The sequence below is a fragment of the Anticarsia gemmatalis genome, chromosome Z (assembly GCF_050436995.1).
Source record: "Anticarsia gemmatalis isolate Benzon Research Colony breed Stoneville strain chromosome Z, ilAntGemm2 primary, whole genome shotgun sequence".
Taxonomy (NCBI): domain Eukaryota; kingdom Metazoa; phylum Arthropoda; class Insecta; order Lepidoptera; family Erebidae; genus Anticarsia; species Anticarsia gemmatalis.
The window spans coordinates 12,393,730-12,418,531 of NC_134776.1; the positions used below are offsets into that span (position 1 = coordinate 12,393,730).

Genomic DNA, 24,802 nt, shown 5'->3' on the forward strand with positions numbered 1-24,802 from the left:
TTAATCTATATTAAAAGGATTTGAGTACTTTATTATGTAATTTTTAATACATTTACTTATTTAATAACTTATATATCATGTTCACTTAATGGTTCATATTAATTTTCTGTTGGTGTCATTAATGTATTGTGCGGGCACTTATTTGAGGTTGAAATATATAGTAGATTGCAACATTAAAAATAACATGATTACATAAGAATTCAGAGTGAAACTTTGCCCGAATTTTATAGGATAAGTTTCGATAATTTGCAACATATTTCTATATTTTGGAATCTTGGATTCCAAACAACATAAGAACAATGTAACAAGCTGTTTCCAAAACTATAGTTGAAGTACATAGAACAGAGCCTCTTAGCATTCAGTTATTGGGAGTATTAAGAGCTTGATTAGACAGTTTTTTATTCAGGCAGTTTCGTTAACTTAGCAATGTTATTATGTATATCTTAAAAACTCTTATACAACATATGACGTCATTATTGCTCTAATAATAATATTATCGACTGTATGCTGCTATGCAAAAATATATTATTATATATTTATCAAATCCATCGTTACATTTTGTTATTTGGCTACAAATATTTCATGTAAATAATGCTCTAATACATACTAGTTATATGTTGGTGTTAGCGTTGTGTCGGAAGACTACTGGCGTTAAGGTACCCGTTAATATTCAGCTGCTTATACACTGCGTTACTGATTCTATGAATGGCATTTTTTTATTCTTGACTGCACCGTCAGGTGACTTACGAGTTATATAGAAACTATCAAGATTATTTTATTTATATTACTGAGCAACGCCTCTAGCGTATAACGAAGGAACTTATTTTTAAGTTCACTGCGGAAACGTTTGGCTAACATTAGTTCGGTTAACTGGTTGGACAAAAAACACTGAACGTTTGTTGTGCTGCCCGTGTAGCCACTGCTACGCTTCGTAGACGCTCTACACCTCGTAGTCGCAACGTCTACGCTGCGGATTCGTTTATTGATCTACTTAATGTTGTAGACTAATCACTTGGTAGTAAATAGAATGCAGAAACATAGTGTATAACGCAGAATTTTACTTAATCTTTAAATGCATCTATGTTTGCTAGCGAATAACTAAGCGTTATCAAATATTGCTTTATATTATAAATACTGTATATACGTGTATAATGATATTTCATAAATATGGAAGTGCTTTTGTTAAATAGCAACGGTTGTTCCACGGTTGTGATGTGCTAACACACTGTCATATAAGGATTTTCATCGACCATCATAAAACTGTTAGTATATTATTTGTAATTTTTTCTTTTATAATCGCTTATCATCAATTATCTTCTTTTTTACTTTTCCTTTAAAATCAGTGAGGCAATCACAGAAATTATTTGACCTTTATGTACTCACGGTAATATCGAGTGCAGGTAATCGCGCTATAAGATATTCGTTTAAAGTTACCCCAAAGACATCTGTTTAAAAGTAAAAGCATAAATCTTGAGGACTTGTTATATCACTTTCAGAAGTTCTGTAAAGCTTGTCCAATAAATAAATCGACTAAGACTAAATGACTAAACGGGTCTCTTTCACGATGAGAATTGAAAGTTACGTTACCTTATTTATTTGTTGTCTGAGGTTTCGATCGAGCTATACCGAGCATAGCAGTTAATTACGATTTATTATAACTCAGCTGTGTCTTGGTATGAAAGACCCGTTTAGTAATATAGTATTATGTTTACAAACTGCGAAAGTTTAAAAACATTGATAACTCGATTTATATAACATTTGTCACAATATTTGTCTCAACAAACCAACATAACAGGATTTCGTTCAATTGCTTTTCTAGTTCCTTATCATTTTTTCCTTGCCAGCATCACGATAATAATAACAAATATTATATACATGCTAATCTTTTTATTGCTTGTGAATGCGTGCGTCGTATATTACCTAATAAATAATGAATCTAGCTTACCTACCTAAAATATTCTCAAGCTCTTAACAATATAAGATTTTGCTTAATAAATAATTTTCTATAATATATAAAATGTATCTTATACTTAAAACATTGTTCATTATAAAAAAGAACACTAAAGAACGCTACTGGGCAATGTAGACACTGCTGCTTGTCATTTCATTTACGTCTTTAGATCGTAGTCACAAAAATCTATTTTGTATGACGATAGTGGAAGACTATGGTAAGCAACTGTACTCTCAATCTTTAAAACGGAATTCCTTAAAAGATCGATATTGTTTATTTATGAGCGTATTTCGCTATCGGTGGCTGTACGCAGGTAAAGAACAGACAGTATTGGATGTTCTTGTACCTGTACCGTACCTTCAAATGTAACCATGGTTTAAAATAAATTGTCTAAACAAATTGACGTTCTCCCTTGAATAAAAGTGGACCCATGTTCAATTTCATCATTGTAAAATAGACTATAATATGTATAATTTAAGATCGTAACTCAATTGACAAGCTGTGGTAGGTATGTTTTATAATGAGCAATGTCGTTTATTAGCAATATAAATGCTTCTGCCTGTTTTATTTTCCGTTGTAGGAAATATTTGTGAATTCGTTTTTTATAACTATTGACTAATCTAGCTTTTCACTAACATCCCAAAATAGCAGTTCCGACTACTCTTTAATATTATTATATTATAGCATATATTATAGCAAGCGCTGAGATAAGCATTCACAGCGATTCGCGGCATAAGCTTATGTCAAAGCCCGATTTTGAATCGATCCAATCACTAGCTGCAGTTGATTACTTTGTTTTTAGTAGATATTACCTCTAGAGATCCACCCGGCTTCGCTAGGTTCAAAAAGTTAGTTTTACGGTGAGAGAACTCAAATAAATTATGCACTTAAAAATTGTTCTTTATATTGGTGAACTTTAATTACTGGATAGAGTTGCATATTTTTTACACGAAAAGTCCAAAATCTCTATAATTAAAAAATCGCCGCAAAAAGTCTGTAGTCATTGGAAATAACAATGGCTACATTGCGAAAACTTAAGAACGGCCAATACAGCTGCCAATCACGATACCTTGTCATTATGGAGGTTGTAACTTTGTCTGTTTTACACTTACTTTTTAAATTACTAGCTATTTAAGTAACATAAAGGTACATAAAGTTCATAAAGTTCATAAAGCCCCGACAACGACAACAGTGGTGCAGCGGATCGATAACGGACGAATGCTAACAAGTAATTCAAGCCTCCTATTACGGTTTCCGTAGTGTAGTGGATATCACGTCTGCCTTTCAGGCGGAAGGTCCCCGGTTCGATCCCGGGCGGAAACAGTGTCTTCTGCGCTTTCCTTTTTGTTGCGTATATTCATTATTTTATTTCTATTCTGTTTGTTTTGGAATATTTTTATCTTTTTCTGATACGTACGGGTTTGTTAACTTGCCTGGTAAATTGCCAAAGGCTTGCCTTTGCTTCACCTTCAGGTACAACTGACGTGATGATAATATGTATCAACGTTTTTGTTTCCAGGCATGTACTTATACATAGTGGGATGTATTTAAATTATCTAATATAGGAAAGTTACGTAAAGAAGTATTCATTGAACTGGATGTCCGTTTATTGTTGGCGTAAATTCACTAAAAACGTACATTAAAAAAGATCATAACTAGTGTTCCCGAGGCCTATAGGCTTTTAGGCCTAAAATTAAGCCTATTAGTTCTTTTTTATGGCCATGATAGACTACTAGGCTTTTAAAAGGCCACTCATTTTAAAAAGCCTACTAGGTGTTTAAAAGGCTACTCATGTTAAAAAGCCTATAGGTTTAAAAAAGCCTAAATAGCCTTTTAGGCTTTATTTCCGACTGAAGTATTTTTCGAGTAGTAGGCTTATTATAAGGCTATAGGTATTGTTCAGGTTATGGCTTAGTATGAATTAAACAAGTATTTTTGTATTGTATTTATTTTCAAATTAAATGAAAACTGAAATGAAAAATTGCTTGAGTAAGATCAAATACGCGCTCGCTCAATGTACGGTTAATACTCAGACACTCAAAGTAAACGCTTATGCCCCCGACATAAGGGCGGTTTTAAATAGTAACATTAAGTTTACGATTATTATACTTTATACTCGAATAATAAATAAAATAGACCTAGCCTAAAGGACGAAAAATCTATATAGGTTTCAGGCCTTTCAAGCCTTTTTAATATGCGCCTAGCCTATAAAAAGGCTAAAAGCCTTTAGTCATCGGGTGGACAAAAACAGGCTATGAAAAAGGCCTAGCCTAAAGGCCTAAAAGACTTTTTAGGCTTTTATCCCGCTGTAGCCCCACATGCATAGGCTAGTCTTAAAAAAAAGCCTAAAAGCCTATAGGCCTCGGGAACACTAATCATAACTAAACAAGATTATCATCTTTTTACTGAATATAATATCAGCGCTTATAGATGAACGGGTGTAAAAAGTTCCAGATTTGAGCAACGCTCGGCGAACATGAAACTCATTTGTAACCGCCTCCGTGGTGCTTCGATTAATGAACGGAAACCAGCAATCAATCATTTAGTTTTCCACTCGTGTTACTAAGCATTTTTATTAAATATTTCAATGTAAAGATAGATTTTTTAAGTATAAATTGTTATTATTTTAAGTCAACCTACGTTTAGTTTTAACTTAGAAATACGTGCAGTAAGTAATAACCACGATTATCGTGTAATTAGTACATGCATGTAACTTAAAACTTTGACGCATAGTTGTTTGGACATATTATTTAGCCACTGCTAAAACAGCCAAATGCATATCATAGCATTTTCATATATTATTATGCTGCATATTTAAAAGTTTTATTGCGATATTTATTTGTATTTTAAATTTTTAAACGTTACAATATTCGATAATTACGATTACGATTTTACATATGAATTCGACGATCCCTTATTGTCGGTAAATAAAGTATATTTTTCTAAGTGTCGTACTTTTAGGCTATAAAGGTGTGGTTCATATTAACTATGATAGTTCGGAAAATATTGACCACCTGATCCACCACTGGGTAAGAAAAAATGGCGTAGGGATCAGATCTTCAGTCCATTACCCATCACGTAGGTTGCGGATGTTTCATGCCGCCAAAAGCTGTTTTTAAAAATAACTCTCTGGTATCTTTAATTTCGTAATGATATCAAGGATATAAATGACCTTATGATAATATATACCTAATTTAACTGAGTGTTCAGAGAAAGCATTGCAAAGCAGTCCCAACTAGCACACAAGCTGCTTATACAGTCGTTATACAGCCTGATAGTTGCATAAGAGTCGTTCAAATGCTGTACAATTCTCTATAAGTTGTATACTAGCTATTTAAAAAACCCTTTAACAGCTAGGCGGGACAGTAGCCGTTTAGTAGGAAACCAATGACTTATAGTGATATATGAGCATGTAATTGCATCGCTAGACAGCCTAGGGAAGTATAACTGAGTTAATGGAATCTTCTATAACACCGTTAACTGTATAAGGGGACTTTAGGAGATAAAGGAGTTTAAACGGAGTTATGCGTTGCGCTTATAGCGCTCAAGAGCGTAAATAAGCTTTTTGTAATGCCTTAGGTTCTATAACAGATTTTTTTAGGGCTAGTGTATTACTCATCTATAAAAGAGTTGCGTAGGTCTTTAATAGCGCCTTGAGCGTTATATCAAATATTTATATGGCTTCTGTACGGCAAATAGATGTATAAGGTATCATTCGACATTTTTACAGCCATGGGGATTACAGAATTATGTTAAGCACCTAAAGCGCTATAACCGAGTAATATACCTTTATACTAAAGCTTAAAATTATTATCATAATATATTTACATAGGTGCAGTGGTGGTTCAGTCTGTCAACTGTTTTTAAAGAATAAATAAAATGATTTTCAAACTATTTTAATATTCAACGACTGACCCCTAAAAGTACGAGTAAAATGCTGGTGTGCGACCAAAACTTAACTTAAAATTGAAGCACTCCTATGCCACAACTGCAGAACCTTGAGGTCTACAACAGCAAACACTAGAGCCTTTGTACAGCTTAAGCCGCTAGAGCAGATGTAACCAACTCTGAGAGGTGCTTGATCGAGACGCCATTACAGCATTTGGTAAACATATTTTTTGAGGTTATTACGATCTTTTGAAGATCATATAAATCTATAGCCTGGTAACGTTAACATAATTAAAATCATTTTTTATTACCTATAACCCTAATTAAACTATCTGTAACCCTCAAAGTCTTATTTATGATCAAAATACAATTTCCAAATCCACATATCTATATAATTTTTGCATTTAAAACTGAATATTTTGAGGGCGCATGAAAATATTGACGATAATATACATATATATTGACAGCAAACTGGAACTCGCACTTTCATATCACGTACACAAAGAAATAAAAGCGATAGACTACTTGTTATTTTCATAATCCAATCCGTAAAAATAAAATGTCTCCTCATTTGTCACTGATGATTCATTTTAATACAATATATTTAGTTTACACCATAATAAACCGACCATATTACTCATTTAGAGCGTTAGCATTTATAACCGTTACACAGTAGCGCTAAAATAAGGTAAAGGTGGTATAATCGCGCTGCAAGAGCTTTTTCGAACGCTCGTGGCGCTAACCACCTCTGTACAACAGCTGGTAAGCGCCACGAAGCTGCGAAAAAGCTCTTGTAGCGCGATTATACCACCTTCATCTTATTTTAGCGCTCCTGTATTACTACTATACTACGTACTATTATAATTACTATTTACGACCACTGTAGATCCAATGTCGAGCTATAAGCTGGACAGTATGGGCCTATTTGACGCTACAAGAGATCTGTAGCCGCTTATAGAACCACTATACTTCTTACTAAGGAGCCTAAGGCGTTATAAAAATCCTTTAACCGGCCATTGTGCAGCTTGTTATAGCGCTTGTGTGCTAGTTAGGGTGTTATACCCACAAGATGCTATACTTTGAAGTAAGCTAACAGAAAATGTTTAAATAATAAGTACTTTTCCAGATCAGCTCAATAAAGTTTGAGAATTAAGTGCTATTCACATATGTAGGTACACGCCAAGACAACTTCTGAAAACAGGTTTTGGTGTATGCTGATATTTTTTCAATACATTCACATCGTTTTAGCACCACAGCTCAATTTTATAAGACCAGGTCCAACAACAAACAAGGAAAACAACACACAAACAAAATTTTAAAAGTTATCTTATGTATTGCAGTGATAGCCGAGTGGTATAAGTTGACACCTCTCACTCAAGTGGTCGCAGGTTCGAACCCGAGGCAACACACCAATGACTTTTCGAAGTTATGTGTGTATTAGAAATAATTATCACATGCTCCAGCGGTGTAGGAAAACATTGTGAGGAAACCTTGCATGCCTAAAAATTGCTTTAAAACATTTATTGAGGGCGTGCAAAGTCCCCAACCCGCACTTGGCCAGCGTGGTGGACTCAAGGCCTAACCCCTCCCTCATTACGGGAGAAGACCCTTGCCCAGCAGTGGGACATAAATGGGTTAAATTTATTTATTTTTTACGTACTGGCTAGCGTGGTGGACTCACCCCTCCTTCATTACGGGAGGAAACTCTTGCCCAGCTGTGGGACAGTAATGGGTTAAATTTATTATTATGTCTGTATAATTCAAAAAGTTACCGCACAGTGGTTCTACGATAGCAAGAACAAGATAGCAAAACTCAAGTTATAGGATAAGTGTAATGCGATGAAATGTGATTGGATCATAATTGGTGGATCATAACTATTAAAGGAATGTTAAAATAATAGTATGTCAAGTACGTCTTTAAATGTTGAACGTTTTTTGAATATCTTATATCAACAAAACTAAGTATCAGAATTATAAATTCTAAAAGAGCTAAGCAGTCCAACGCCCAGAAGTTCAACGTGCCAAACGAGACACACAAGGGTCGCGGCGTACAAAAGCGCTCATCCGTCTACGTATCGACCACGCGATACTGTACTTAACCTCACATGATCGATGAAACCTTATGCCATGCACATATTATAATGTATACCATCCATATGTTAAGGACGTTCCGTATAATTATTTATATCGTTTAATATAATCAGTCATATTCGTCTTCTAACTCATAAACTCATTATACTCAATTACTAATTCCGACTGTCTCGAAATTCGTCAGCCAACTCCGAACTCTATGCTAATGGCAGAGCGATTACGAACTTTTAATGTGCTTTCAATATTTCAGTGCAGAGAGTTCGAAAACCCAATTTTATAAGAAAAGGTGGTACTTTGAGACTTTACCAAAGGGTTGCAAGAGGTATCGACAAGTTTTCTACGTAAATAATGGCCACAATACCATCAGAACTACGTTGCAACCGATCGATAGTGTACGAACGCAGGCATGTTATTCGAAATTCACATTAAGGTTTCCGTAGTGTAGTGGTTATCACATCTGCCTAACACGCAGAAGGGCCCCGGTTCGATCCCGGGCGGAAACAGTGCTTCATCATTTTCATTTTTGTTGTGTATATTCATTATTTTATTTATATTCTGTTTGTTTTGGAATATTTAATTTTGATCTAGATTTATGTATTAGGGCTTACAAGGAGCAAAATTGAGTATTTTGAAATAATAAGGAAGAAAATATATTTTTTGGAGTTATTTGTATGGAAATGCTTCGATTTAGTTTTAAATTTTAATATTGGAACACTTAATATTTTGTTTTTGGAAAAAGACTTGTTCAATGGTCAAATGCTATGCAATTTTGTTTAGAATAAGGGTATTTTTGTAAGTAGGTTATCTATTTGATTTTTCATACCTGAAAATAAGAAAGCAAAGTTAGTATTTCCTGAAAGTAATTTTTGGAGAAGTTGACTTTTAAGTTTTAAATAATTTGGTATCTTTTTAGAATCTACAATATGATGAATTCCGTAACGACTCGCGACGATACGCGGCGGAATTATCGCTCGTTCGTGGAGATTGTCCGACGATACAAGGGCGGACTCGACGCGATTCTCTCGCCCGTGGAGACAGCGCCTAACACAGACAGTGATCTGACGAAAAAAATCTTCCTAATATAATGTTTTCCTGCGAAACGAAGATTATAAGAAATCATCCAACGACACCGAACTCGCAGGTACAAGATAGTAATGAATAAATAAGGTCCTTAAAGCAAAGCTCAAGAGCTAAGCTGTCGGTACCGGTTGTTTGAACATCAACGACAAACGATAAGTGGTTAAGGAATACTTGGAACTTGGAATTTTGATAAGCTCTTTGAGTTAAGGAGGAAATTCTGAAGAAGGAATACTTAGTGAAAAAAAATACATTTTTGAAAGATAATGACTCCATACGGTTTAGTTCAACGTCCAAAGTAAATAATGTAACAACGTTGAACAAGTGCGAGTCGGAGACTTTGCATTCATTTGATGAGTTGTTGACAACTGACGTACTGTATCACGTTGTAAACAACTCTTGTTGAGACGTTTTCCTTAACCATTAAAACAAGTGTTATTTCTAATACTCAAAAAGGCGAATATATAAAATGAATGCCGATTGTGTTGCTTAGTTATTATTAATATAATTACGAACTTAATATCGTCTGCAAAGTCGCCGATAGAAGCTGACTCACTTAAAAAACACTATATTTTTGATCTTGAATAAATTTGATTGGTATCTAGAAAAACCTGGCTATAAAATTGTTGCCCTTTTATAAATAAGGCATTATATAAAAATATTCCTTATAGCCGTCATTCGTCTTGTTAACTTATAAGCATTAACTCACGCGACTGACTGAGAATAGAATTTAATATTAAACTAATTACAACTATAAGTTCACGTTATATGAGTTATGTGTTCTTAGCACGTCTACTTATTTTTACATCAGTATTTTTCGAATTACTGTATGCTATATATACATATATAGTAATAATAATAACCAAAATACTTGTAATAATCTTATATGTAATTATGATGTATATAATTATTAAAAAAGTTGTACGCTCATGACATTATATTTGAAAACATAACCACAGTTTAATTTGAAATGATTATAGATACTTCAAGTTTAAAGTGATTTATTTATCAAAACTCATTACATATTTCATTCTTTTAAAATAAAAACTTCATGAAGTATTATTAGTAGCAATTTTTTTCAATACTTTCGTAGTTGTAAAAACCAGCGTGAAAATGACCCAGCTTCCCTAAGTCATCAGAAAGTTTTATATATTTTACCTGACGGTAAGTAAAATGAATCAAATTATCAAAAACTGTGTTTAATCTTGAGAATAAATGGAAAAAAACATTAAATCGAAAAACCAAACAACTGGATTGAAATAAATTACAACTTACACTTTTAGCGTGGACGTTCTCTAGACAAGTAGACGGAAATCTTTGCTTTTGCTTTGAACGGCACTTAAGCAGCCAGTCCTGATAGTTGCTAATTGAGATTACAGTAAGTGAGCCACGTCAAATGCCTTCGGGATTTGAAAAACTTCGATACTAGGCTGACCACTAACCAAATGGTGAAAGAACGAACTTCAATTACTGGATAGAGTTACAAAATCTTTACAAGAAAAGTCCAAAATATTATCTACGTAAATGAAAACTCGTTTAGAAAGTCTGTAGTCATAGGAAATAACAATGTAGCCATGAAAACTTAAGAACGGCCACTACAGCTGCCAATCACGATACCTTGTCATTTTGGAGGTGGTAGCTTTGTCTGTTTTACACTTACTTATTAAATTACTAGGTATTTAAGTTACATCAAGGTACATAAAGTCCATAAAGCCCCGACAACAGCGTTGCAGCGGATCGATAACGGACGAATGCTAACAAGTAATTCGAGGCTCCTTGTACAGTTTCCGTAGTGTAGTGGATATCACATCTGCCTTACAGGCGGAAGGACCCCGGTTCGATCCCGGGCGGAAACAGTGTCTTCTGCGCTTTCCTTTTTCCTTATTTTATTTATATTCTGTTTGGTTTTGGAATATTTTGATCTAGATTTAGTTTTAAGAGCTTACGAGTACAAGGAACAAAATTGAGTATTTCGAAATAATACGGAGAAAATATATTTTTTGGGGTTATTTGTATGGAAATGCTTCGATTTAGTTTTTGGTTTTAGTATTAGAATACTTAATTATAGGTTGTTTTTGAAAAAAAGACTATTTGTTCTATGGTCAAATGCTTTGTAATTTTGTTTAGAATAAGTTTATTTTTATAAGTAGGTTATCTATTTGTTTTCTCATACCTGAAAATAAGAAAGCAAAGTTAGTATTTCCTGATAGTAATTTATGGAGAAGTTGACTTTTAAGTTTTAAATAATTTGGTATCTTTTTAGAATCTACAATATGATGTTAATTATATATTATACAATAGATAAATAATGTAGTTCATATATTATTTACTTTAAGTTCTAAATTACAGTTGTTTTCATTTTTCTTTTCATTATTTATGTTATTTGAATCATTTATACGTTTATTAATTATATATTACAACAATTCGACTAAATTCTAAACAAATCCCTAGAATGTTAAAGTTAGTTTCTAAATTACATTACGTGAAAAATAGTTGATTGAATTTTTACTAGTAGTCCTAGCTAAGCCAGTAATTAAAGAGGTCACCTCGCCGCAACAACCGTAGCGCCGCGTGTGGTGGGTTCGAACCCCACCCGGACAAATATTTGTGTGATGAGCAAGAGTTTATGAATAAAATAAAAACTTCATGAAGTTATTAGTAGCACCTTTTTTCAAAACTTTCCGTTTTTATATGGCATATTGTAAATAACTTGATGCATTCGTAGTTGTAAAAACCAACGTGAAAATGACCCAGCTTCCCTAAGTCATCAGAAAGTTTAATTTATTTTACCTAACGGTAAGTAAAATTAATCAAAACATCAAAAACTGTGTTTAATCTTGAGAATAAATGGGAAAAACATTAAATCGAAAAACCAAACAACTTGATTGAAATAAGTTACAAGCTTTTCAAGGTTTCGCAGTTTATTTTCCGGGTTGCGTAAAGAGTGTATTGAGTTTTCCTTTAGGGAAATATTCAGTAGAATGTCTGAATTCGGTCAAAAAATAAATTGTTCATTAGTTATTTGGCTGTTGTGATTTTTGGTTTTCTTTTTGAATAATTAATGCCAGGTCGGTCTATTTGTTTGAATGTAAATTATTTTTAATATTGGCATGATAATAACTCATGTAATAACCGAACACAGAAGGTGTTTTAAGTAGAGACTAAATAGATTAATCGACTTGGTATTATATAGATCTCATAACTTTTTACGGCAGAGAGACTCAGCTGCGAGACTTGGGGTTTTACAGAATGTTTTTGATGGCATCTCACTTCTTTTTGCAGAGCGAACATTAGTCCAATTTGTACGGAAAGACGTTTTTTTTTTTAATTCAACATATTTTCCTATTGGAATGTTGTTCAGTTTCATGGGCTTAACACCCTTACCCACCCTATACCCCCTCCCGTTATGCCTCATATAATAATATATAGTAGGTAACTATTTATTTTATTTTCTATAGTAATAATGATTCATTAACTGCAAACGTAACCTTGTAATCCTATACATTAACATGGGATTACAAAGTTATTATATTAGGTTTTCCCATGATTAAGACACTAAAAGCTTCTAAGTCTGCTAGAAATACCTTAGACTTTTGATGATCGGTGAGTCAGTGAATCAGTGAATTAGTGAGTGACAAAATTAAGAAATTTTAACAAGTTGTCATTCTTAAACTACTGGTTCAAATTGCCTGAAATTTTAAATATACCGTGTTTATATGTATTTACAATGACTGATTAGTTGCTGAGAATTTAGGCTTCTTGTTTTATCCACAACGAAATTATAGGAGTGTCGAAAATAGCCTGAATTGCTTCGAGGAAAGGATGGTACGGCCGTGCCGCTTTTTTTTTGCCTTATCAAACTGGCCAGTTACTTATACGTAAACCTAACTGTTCAATGATGTTCTAAATTCTGATTTTTGCCTACCTCCGCTAGTCGCAAACTTGACATACAAGGGTCTCTACTAAGTTATTGGGCAATAAACAAATATTCATCATTAAATCATAATAACACAAAAAGTACCGTTTCTTAAACTGCCGACATACCCAAGTGATATTACTAAAACATCTGAAATTACCACAGTCAAACCAACTAGACTACGATAGACTCACGCGGCGGGATATAACGTGGAGTACTCAATTAATACAGTCCTCTCCACCACATCCGGCAACAGAGTCGATTTGGTTCCGGTCAATAGCTCTTCCATGGCAAATGCGAGCTGTTAATGAAAATCTGGCTTTCGATTTGTATTATCCCATTTCAATTGCCGTTTTGCTTTTTGCAGATTTACGGTATATTTCGAAACTCAGAGAAAAACTCTAGTAAGGAAATTGTAAGATTTTTGAGTTTTTTTACTTCCTGTTAAATCTATGGAAGTGTATGAGGCAAGGTAAGTTTATAAGGATCGTTCCAAAGTCCTTTGGTCTTTGCTACCTGCATAGGAAAAGGCGTGATGTTATGTATGATAGACTTTGTAATACTGTAGGTGTTATAGTATGGTGTTATTATGTTATCAGTATACTTCACTTTTATGCGCTCACATAGCGTGGACATCCTTTAGATGGGTAGCCGGAAACCTTCGCTTTTGCTTTGGACGGCACTTAAGCAGCCGGTCCTGATAGTTGCCAATTGAGATTACAGTCTGTGAGCCATGTCAAATGCCTTCGGGCGTTTAAAAAACCTCGACACTAGGCTGACCATTAACCAAATGGTGGAAGGACGAATTTCAATTACTGAATAGAGTTACAAAATCTTTACAAAAAAAATTCCAAAATATTATCTCCGTAAATGAAAACTCGTTTGAAAGTTTTTAGGTATTGGAAATAACAATGTAGCCATTAAAACTTAAGAACGGCCACTGCAGCTGCCAATCATGCTACCTTGTCATTATGGCGGTGGTAGCTTTGTCTGTTTTACACTTACTTTTTAAATTACTAGCTATTAAGGCAGTTGTCCCACTAACAGCGAGTAAACGTTAACTATCGACGAGTGTGTAGTTTACATGTTGTTGATTCTACTAATATGCAAAAAACTTTTTTAACTACTATTTCCAAAAAAATATGCTGATAAACTTTTACTTAATGAAAATTGCGAGGAAGTACAATTTTTCTTTGTCTTCAAATTGCCATCCAATCATGAAGCTCATGATTTTACGACAAAGTGCATAATAAAGGTGCGAAGACAAAAGTAATTTCCTTAGCAACGAAGGCTGGAGTTAATATAAAGAAGTTAAAAAAGTCGGAGAAAGAGAAAAGAGTTTAGTTACTTTATTCGCTTACCGCCAACGTCAGTTTTATTAAAACAAGTTAAAAGCATGCCAAGAGCCTTTTGTTTCGAAAAAAATTTTCCGTAGTTTTTATCGAAGCGAATGTCCGATAAAGTAGTGTTTTAAGCACTTTGTTGCACCATTACGGGGTGGCGTCGAAAAGCCTCTTCTTTTAAATAAAGCGACAAAACCGGGCGAAAAATTATAAAAACTTTTCAGTAAGTACCTGTATGAAAGCCCCTTGAATTTGTTTTTATCTTAGGAAGTCTTTATGTCAAACAAAAAATGATTTTTCTTTATAACCAAGTTTGAGCAATATTATCCTTAAAGTAGATTTTATTACACCTTAATTATTCCTTTTTTAATTGTTCTTAATCATATTTCAAGAGCTCGTAGCCAAGTTACAACAGCCTCACGTATCCATCTTTCAGGTCAAGCTACGCTGGCCGAGGGTGGTATGTGGATGGGTGACCATATTATACATACTAAGATCGTCCGAAAGCACTTTGAACTGTGGGTCCTGGCTATCATTTTCAAAGATCTTTTATAGTCGTTACCAGCAGGAAGAAGCTTGAAAGTCAGAGCACCAGTCTTACCGAGGAGTACCATGTTATAAATCAGCTAACTAGGTTGAGGAGGTCTGATGGGCGGTCGCTTCATGTAAAATACTGGTATTCAGCTGCATCTAGGAAGACTAGTAGCCGACTCTCACAAAGTTGGAAGAAAGATTGATATAATCTTAATCATTATTTCGCGTATTGATTTTGAGACAACAAGCTTCGAAATTATGACTGCGTTGTTTTAAAGTTGATAAAAGTCACCTTGCCGCAGGATCAATTTTTCATGCGGGAGCTGCCTCTAAGAAATAAATTCTACGACTTAAGTATACGCAAGGGTCTCACTAGCACGACATGCTGCGAACAGTCTAATATTTTTCGGCTTCTACAGATTCTTATGACAGGAAAACAACAACATTCGCTCGCCTCATTAATCGTAGGTTGCGAAACTGGGTAAACGCGAATAAACTAAATCCAGCAATAAATTATGATCAAGCCAATAACTGCTGCAAGTGGAACTATTAAGCTTTTTAGAGCTTATGCGGATATGAATTATTAATTGGTACACTAAATGCAATTTATTGGTGTTTCGTAGTTAAAAACATGATTGAATATTATAATAGTGTGTAGTGTGTGAGTATAAACACGTGGTGAGGCAACATTTTTGATGCATTTAATTTAGATACTTCGCTATTGATAAAAAAACTAAACGAGTCTTTTATGTCTAAGGCAACGTTTATTATAATAAGGGTTTCTATGTTTCAAATATACCAATGGTAATATTGTCATCATTTCATACGCAAGGTGATTGTTGATGAGCAAGTCTTTTCAAAAAGTTATTTTTTCATTCAGTTTAATTTCGAGACGTTCAGTAATTGTAATTTTTTCCAAATACTTTGAACAGTATATATTTACTGTTCCTTAAAATATATTTGTTTCAAACATACATTGGGTCCTTTTAAGAATTACCGCATTGCCAAATATGTATATATATATATTCGGTTGTTTCAGCGAAAGTCGACATCTAGCAGACAAGAAATACATGAATAGAGGGAGTTACTTTCGTTTCATACCCTCGTAGCCTGGCATACTAGGCACAATTTTAGTTCAACCAGAAGCGTATAGATGTCGCACTGATAGCTAATATAGTATTTATTTATAGAACAATCAATAAATATTGGTGATATATATAAATTCTTATTCTCATTAGCTCTACGTCCTAACCAGAGTTAGGACATAGAACTAATCTCTAAAGCAATATCAACCTCAATAGAAAAAATGGGGTAGCCTTTTTTTCTGTATTCGTCTTTGTTATCATATTTATATTATGTGAGGTATTTTGTTTTGTCAAACATAAAAGAATATCCAATATCACGAAATATCTCTTCGATGATAACGCGTTTATGTATTTAATAAGGTATGTAATGAATGGGTGAGATTTCCCCATCTTTTAGATAGGTATCTCTCTGTACTGTTAGGTCTTAATCCAGATATGTGCTATATTTAGGTGAACTTTTAGTAAATTAGTCTCAGAATTACAAAAGCTGCTAACAATATCTAAGGCAGTTTACACGACTTCCACAGCCGCCAGACACGGGACTTTTTGCAAGGAAAAGTATGAGCCACAGGAAACCAATGGCAACTGATATGAGATGAAACCACTGATTGCTTTATAATTAGTCAGTGTCCCGTTCTTGCGACAAATTAAGAATAATATTAGCCTGCTAGAGGAGCAATGTCAAAGCCCAATTTTGAATCGATTCAATCAACAGCTGCAGTTGATTACTTTGTTTTTAGTAGATATTACCTCTAGAGATCCACCCGGCTTCGCTAGGTTCAAAAAGTTAGTTTTACGGTGAGAGAACTCAAATAAATTATGCACTTAAAAATTGTTCTTTATATTGGTGAACTTTAATTACTGGATAGAGTTACATATTTTTTACACCAAAAGTCCAAAATATTATCTCTGTAAATAAAAAATCGCTGCAAAAAGTCTTTAGTCATTGGAAATAACTATGTAGCCATGAAAACTTAAGAACGGCCACTGCAGCTGCCAATCATCTTACCTTGTCATTGTGGAGGTGGTAGCTTTGTCTGCTTTACAGTTACTTTTTAAATTACTAGCTATTTAAGTTACATAAAGGTACATAAAGTTCATAAAGCCCCGACAACAGCGTTGCAGCGGATCGATAACGGACGAATGCTAACAAGTAATTCGAGGCTCCTAGTACAGTTTCCGTAGTGTAGTGGATATCACATCTGCCTTTCAGGCGGAAGGACCCCGGTTCGATCCCGGGCGGAAACAGTGATGGGCTTCATCAATTTTATTTTTGGTGTGTATATTCATTATTTTATTTCTATTCTGTTTGTTTTGGAATATTTTGATCGAAGAGGTGTCATTATAAGTATCAGTTGTTGTGTAGTTTACATGTTGTTGTTTCTACTAATATGCAAAAAACTTTTTTTTACCACTATTTCCAAAAGAATATGCTGATAAACTTTTACTTATTGAAAATTGCGAGGAAGTACAATTTTTCTTTGTCTTCAAATCGCCATCCAGTCATGAAGCTTATAATTTTATGACAAAGTGCAACGAAGGCTGGAGTTAATATAAAGAAGTGAAAAAAGTCGGAGAAAGAGAAAAGAGTTTACTTTATTGGTGAAAGTCATATCCAAATGTGTTCAGAAAGACAGACGCGGCTTAGAGGTTTTATTTTATAATCTGCAGAGGTTGTAGGTGAAGAAATGAAACAGCATTCTAACCGCACAATATATATTATTAATGATATTACACAATAATTCAAATAAAGCTAGAAATGACAAAAAGTTAACGTAGCAAGTGCTAAGGAATATTGTAGGGCAATTTCAATTAAACTGATAATAAAGTGAATTCGTTAGACTTGTCAATCTCACGATGTGAAACTTAATTAACAAGTTATCGACAATTTTAAATAAGAAATTCATACAGTTGCCTGTCATATAGCTTGTACAGAGTTTGAACGAATATAGTTCAGCATATAAGCAGATTATTTATTGCTAGAGCCGCAAAGTGATTGTACATTGTGTTGGCAATAAATAATAACAGGCTACTGCCCCAATCTATCCCTTTTCAATGCCACCCGAAATCAAATCATTCCGAAAAACTTTAGCAAGTCATCGACCTACCTAACTTTGATTCTCTTGTGGAACTGACAAAATATTTCTTTTTTTAAGTACATCTCAGTGGTTAAAACACTTACAAACACCCAGATATGTAACTACAGATATATAAGTACATCATTCATTTATTATTTTATAACATTACTAACATTATTATGAAACAACGTACTAGTTTTTTTTCCATATTAAGCTACATATATTATACTAACGTTAAATTTGTTACATAAAAGTAACGGTGCAAAATATTTTTTATAATAAATACTATGTAAAAATTGAGGTTACAATGTTATTTTAGGTACATTATTATTGCTTGGCTGTGCACTGGTTGACTATTACTAAGTATTTTGCTATGAAATATGGAAGAGCAGATTTTAAAGTTTTAGTGACGATTACATAACTACGTATATTATTTTCGTACTCATTACAACTAGATTTAGGAATAGGGATCAGAATTTGAATTTATAATTTCAATAAAAATTTTAAACAAAGAAAAACTTCATGAAGCATTATTAGTAGCAACTTTTTTCAATACTTTCCGTTTTTATATGGCCTATAAGAAATAAGTTGATGGATTCGTAGTTGTAAAAACCAGCGTGAAAATGACCCAGCTTCCCTAAGTCATCAGAAAGTTTTATATATTTTACCTGACGGTAAGTAAAATGAATCAAATTATCAAAAACTGTGTTTAATCTTGAGAATAAATGGAAAAAACATTAAATCGAAAAACCAAACAACTTGATTAAAATAAGTTATAACTTACACTTTTAGCGCGGACATTCTCTAGATAGGTAGCCGCTTTTGCTTTGAACGGCACTTAAGCAGCCAGTCGTGATAGTTGCCAATTGAGATTACAGTCAGTGAGCCATGTCAAATGCCTTCGGGCATTTGAAAAAATTCGACACTAGGCTGACCACTAACCAAATGGTGAAAGAACGAACTTCAATTACTGTCAAGAAAAGTCCAAAATATTATCTCCGTAAATGAAAACTCGTTTAGTAAGTCTGTAGTCATTGGATATAACAATGTAGCCATGAAAACTTAAGAACGGCCACTGCAGCTACTAATCATGCTACCTTGTCATTATGGAGGTGGTAGCTTTGTCTGTTTTACACATACTTTTTAAATTACTAGGTATCTAAGTTACATAAAGGTACATAAAGTCCATAAAGCCCCGACAACGACAACAGCGGTGCAGCGGATCGATAACGGACGAATGCTAACAAGTAATTCGAGGCTCCTAGTACAGTTTCCGTGGTGTAGTGGATATCACATCTGCCTTTCAGGCGGAAGGACCCCGGTTCAATCCCGGGCGGAAACAGTGTCTTCTGCGCTTCCCTTTTTGTTGTGTATAATTATGAATTTATTTATATTCTGTTTGTTTTGGAATATTTTGATCGAAGGGGTGTCATTATAAGTATCAGTTGTTGTGTAGTTTACATGTTGTTGTTTCTACTAATATGCAAAAAACTTTTTTTAACTACTTTTGCTGATAAACTTTTACTTAATGAAAATTGCGAGGAAGTACAATTTTTCTTTGTCTTCAAATCGCCATCCAGTCATGAAGCTGATAATTTTATGACAAAGTGCATAATAAAGGTGCGAAGACAAAAGTAATTTCCTTAGCAACGAAGGCTGGAGTTAATATAAAGAAGTTAAAAAAGTCGGAGAAAGAGAAAAGAGTTTAGTTACTTTATTCGCTTACCGCCAACGTCAGTTATAAGCTTTACAATGTTTTATTAAAACAAGTTAAAAGCATGCCAAGAGCCTTTTGTTTCGAAAAATATTTTCCGTAGTTTTTATCGAAGCGAATGTCCGATAAAGTAGTGTTTTAAGCACTTTGTTGCACCATTACGGGGTGGCGTCGAAAAGCCTCTTCTTTTAAATAAAGCGACAAAACCGGGCGAAAAATTATAAAAACTTTTCAGTAAGTACCTGTATGAAAGCCCCTTGAATTTGTTTTTATCTTAGGAAGTCTTTATGTCAAACAAAAAATGATTTTTCTTTATAACCAAGTTTGAGCAATATTATCCTTAAAGTAGATTTTATTACACCTTAATTATTCCTTTTATAATTGTTCTTAATCATATTTCAAGAGCTCGTAGCCAAGTTACAACAGCCTCACGTATCCATCTTTCAGGTCAAGCTACGCTGGCCGAGGGTGGTATGTGGATGGGTGCCCATATTATACATACTAAGTTCGTCCGAAAGCACTTTGAACTGTGGGTCCTGGCTATCATTTCCAAAGATCTTTTATAGTCGTTACCAGCAGGAAGAAGCTTGAAAGTCAGAGCACCAGTCTTACCGAGGAGTACCATGTTATAAATCAGCTAACTAGGTTGAGGAGGTCTGATGGGCGGTCGCTTCATGTAAAATACTGGTATTCAGCTGCATCTAGGAAGACTAGTAGCCGACTCTTACAAAGTTGGAAGAAAGATTGATATAATATCTTAATCATTATTTCGCGTATTGATTTTGAGACAACAAGCTTCGAAATTATGACTGCGTTGTTTTAAAGTTGATAAAAGTCACCTTGCCGCAGGATCAATTTTTCATGCGGGAGCTGCCTCTAAGAAATTAATTCTACGACTTAAGTATACGCAAGGGTGTCACTAGCACGACATGCTGCGAACAGTCTAATATTTTTCGGCTTCTACAGATTCTTATGACAGGAAAACAACAACATTCGCTCGCCTCATTGATCGTAGGTTGCGAAACAGGGTAAACGCGAATAAACTAAATCCAGCAATAAATTATGATCAAGCCAATAACTGCTGCAAGTGGAACTATTACGCTTTTTAGAGCTTATGCGGATATGAATTATTAATTGGTACAACAAAAATACCAATGGTAATATTGCCTTTTCATCCGCAAGGTGATCGTTAAAAAGAATGTGAAAGTCTTTTAAAGAACTTATGATTTCATTTAATTAAGTTATGAGATGTTTAGTCATTGTAATTTTTTCAAATATTTTGAACAATATTTATTTTTCTAAACTCTTCCTTAAAATACATTTGTTTCAAATATTCTATGAGTCCTTTTTAGAATTACCGCATTGCCAAATTAATATGTTTTAGCGAAAGTCGACATCTAGCGGACAATAAGTAAAAGAATAGAGGGCGTTACTTTCGTTTCACACCCTCGTACCTTCGCATACTCAGACCCATTTTAGTTCGACCAGAAGCGTATATATGTCGCACTGATAGCTAATATAGTATTTATAGAACAATCAATAAATATTGGTGTTATAAATTCTTATTCTCATTAGCTCTACGTCCTAACCAGAGTTAGGACATAGAACTAATCTCTAAAGCAATATCAACCTCAATAGAAAAAATGGGGTAGCCTTTTTTTCTGTATTCGTCTATGTTATCATATTTATATTATGTGAGGTATTTTGTTTTGTCAAACATAAAAGAATATCCAATATCAGGAAATATCTCTTCGATGATAACGCGTTTATGTATTTAATAAGGTATGTAATGAATGGGTGAGATTTCCCCATCTTTTAGATAGGTATCTCTCTGTCCTCTTAGGTCTTAATCCAGATATGTGCTATATTTAGGTGAACTTTTAGTAAATTAGTCTCAGAATTACAAAAGCTGCTAACAATATCTAAGGCAGTTTCCACGACTTCCACAGCCGCCAGACACGGGACTTTTTGCAAGGAAAAGTATGAGCCACAGGAAACCAATGGCAACTGATATGAGATGAAACCACTGATTGCTTTATAATTAGTCAGTGTCCCGTTCTTGCGACAAATTAAGAATAATATTAGCCTGCTAGAGGAGCAATGTCAAAGCCCAATTTTGAATCGATTCAATCACTAGCTGCAGTTGATTACTTTGTTTTTAGTAGATATTACCTCTAGACATCCACCCGGCTTCGCTAGGTTCAAAAAGTTAGTTTTACGGTGAGAGAACTCAAATAAATTATGCACTTAAAAATTGTTCTTTATATTGGTGAACTGTAATTACTGGATAGAGTTGCATATTTTTTACACCAAAAATCCAAAATATTATCTCTGTAAATGAAAAATCGCTGCAAAAAGTCTTAAGTCATTGGAAATAACTATGTAGCCATGAAAACTTAAGAACGGCCACTGCAGCTGCCAATCATCTTACCTTGTCATTATGGAAGTGGTAGCTTTGTCTGTTTTACACTTACTTTTTAAACTACTAGCTATCTGGGGGCACAGAAGTGCCCCCGCAAGTCGAGCAAAAAAAAAGCGGCACGGCCGTAACATCCTTTTCTCGAAGCAATTCGGGCTATTTTTGACACCCCTATAATTTCGTTGTAGATAAAACAAGAAGCCTGGATTTTCAGCAACTAATCAGTCATTGTATAAACACGGTATATTTAAAATTTCAGCCAATTTGAACCAGTAGTTTAAGAATGACAACTTGTTAAAATTTTGAATTTTGTCACTCACTGATTCACTGATTCACTGACTCACTGACTCACTGACTCACCGATCATCAAAAGTCTAAGGTACTTCTAGCAGACTTAGAAGCTTAAAATTTAAAATACAAATAGGGTTTAGTGTCTTAATCATGGGAAAAATTAAATATTTTCTAATTTCGGTCCAGTTTTCTAAATACACCAACTGCAACAATAACTTTGTAATCCCATATGAATGTATAAGATTACAAGGTTACATTTGCAGTTAATGAATTATTATTACTGTAGAAAATAAAATAAATAGGTGTAAATAGGTACCTACTATATGAGGCATAACGGGAGGGGGTATAGGGTAGGTAAGGGTGTTTAGCCCATGAAACTGAACAACATTCCCATAGGAGAATATGTCGAATTATGAAAAAAAAAAACGTCTTTCCATACAAATTGGACTTATGTTCGCTCTACAAAAAGAAGTGAGATGCCACCAAAAACATTCTGTAAAAACCTCAAGTCTCGCCGTAAAAAGTGGTGAGATCTATATAATACCAAGTCGATTAATTTATTTAGTCCCTACTTAAAGGACCTTCTGTCTTAAGTTATTACGTATGTTATTATCATGCCAATTAAAAAAATATGCCTTTAAAACAAATAGATCGACTTGGTCATCGCAAGAAAACACAAATTCGCCATTATTAACATTTCAGGAGCATTAACTTCTTGTCGTGCTGTGTAGTGTGATACATACTAATAATCAAATCATGCGATGGCCAAGTCGGTCTTATTTGTTTTAGAGGTATATTTTTTAAATTGGCATGATAATAACATACGTAATAACTTAAGACAGAAGGTCCTTTAAGTAGGGACTAAATAAATTAATCGACTTGGTATTATATAGATCTCACCACTTTTTACGGCGAGACTTGAGGTTTTTACAGAATGTTTTTGGTGGCATTTAAGTTACATAAAGGTACATAAAGTTCATAAAGCCCCGACAACAGCGTTGCAGCGGATCGATAACGGACGAATGCTAACAAATAATTCGAGGCTCCTAGTACAGTTTCCGTAGTGTAGTGGATATCACATCTGCCTTTCAGGCGGAAGGACCCCGGTTCGATCCCGGGCGGAAGCAGGTATGTGCAAATTATTTTTATTTTTGGTGTGTATATTCATTATTTTATTTCTATTCTGTTTGTTTTGGAATATTTTGATCGAAGAGGTGTCATTATAAGTATCAGTTGTTGTGTAGTTTACATGTTGTTGTTTCTACTAATATGCAAAAAACTTTTTTTTACCACTATTTCTAAAAAAATATGCTGATAAACTTTTACTTAGTGAAAATTGCGAGGAAGTAAAATTTTTCTTTGTCTTCAAATCGCCATCCAGTCATGAAGCTTATAATTTTATGACAAAGTGCAACGAAGGCTGGAGTTAATATAAAGAAGTGAAAAAAGTCGGAGAAAGAGAAAAGAGTTTACTTTATTGGTGAAAGTCATATCCAAATCTGTTCAGAAAGACAGACGCGGCTTAGATGTTTTATTTTATAATCTGCAGAGGTTGTAGGTGAAGAAATGAATTTATTCTAACCGCACAATATATACTTAGGTCACTATTTATATTTTGAGCCTTGACGAATCTGATTGTTTTAGACCCCATTTGGCGTTTTCATCGTAAAGTTTGGTCTTTTTGACTACTACATTCCTAAGAAAGTTTTGAAATCTGCGCTGAAAATATTTTCAATATCGTCGATCGAAAATTGTAAGTGTGTGGGAAAATGGCATTAGGATGTTAACATTTTCGTGCAAATATTTTTTACAACTTTCGACGTGACTTATAGAAACAGTCGTGTCTATATCGACTTATTTATTATTTTGGTGATAAAGTCTGATCCTTTGAAAATTGAGAACGCCAATAAATAGAGTTCTATCATGATTATTTTTCCATCACCAATGAAATTCCTGAAGGTCGTCCAAGGTCACCAGTTGTCTCCGGAAAAATTGATGCTGTGCGAAAATTAATTATGCATTTAAGTTTCCTGATACAAGAAAAGAATACACAATTACAACTACAAACATTTTAAAGCTAGCGCTCGTTTGCATACGTACGGCTTGAATAAAATTATTGTGATTGTAGGGGTGAGTTTTATGTGATTTCTAGCAATAGCCAAACGTCAGCGAAGCGGAAACTGGAATATCTTCGCAGTTTTATGTTGCACAAATTTCACTTTAACATACACATTTACACACAAATTCACACTAATTTGTTCGTGTATTTTCTTTCTTCTGCGTCCACGGGGAAAAAAAAAATCCCAGCAGGAAACTGTTTTTATTGAACAGCTCTGCAGTGGGTGGATACACAAATATGTACTATAGATAGATACACATTTACACAGTGTCACACACTAATTCCCTATTAAACAG

General features: G+C 34.1%; 4 non-coding genes across 4 annotated transcripts; all 4 read left to right on the forward strand.

Annotated features, from left to right (window-relative positions):
• Positions 1-3,201: 3,201 nt before the first annotated feature.
• Positions 3,202-3,274, forward strand: TRNAE-UUC (transfer RNA glutamic acid (anticodon UUC)). The gene has a single exon. It is a non-coding gene; the product is annotated as a tRNA-Glu (tRNA).
• Positions 3,275-8,360: 5,086 nt separating this feature from the next.
• Positions 8,361-8,433, forward strand: TRNAV-AAC (transfer RNA valine (anticodon AAC)). The gene has a single exon. It is a non-coding gene; the product is annotated as a tRNA-Val (tRNA).
• A 2,357-nt stretch (positions 8,434-10,790) lies between these two features.
• TRNAV-UAC (transfer RNA valine (anticodon UAC)) lies at positions 10,791-10,863 on the forward strand. The gene has a single exon. It is a non-coding gene; the product is annotated as a tRNA-Val (tRNA).
• Positions 10,864-17,060: 6,197 nt separating this feature from the next.
• On the forward strand, positions 17,061-17,133 carry TRNAE-UUC (transfer RNA glutamic acid (anticodon UUC)). Its single transcript has one exon. It is a non-coding gene; the product is annotated as a tRNA-Glu (tRNA).
• The last annotated feature ends 7,669 nt before the right edge of the window (positions 17,134-24,802 follow it).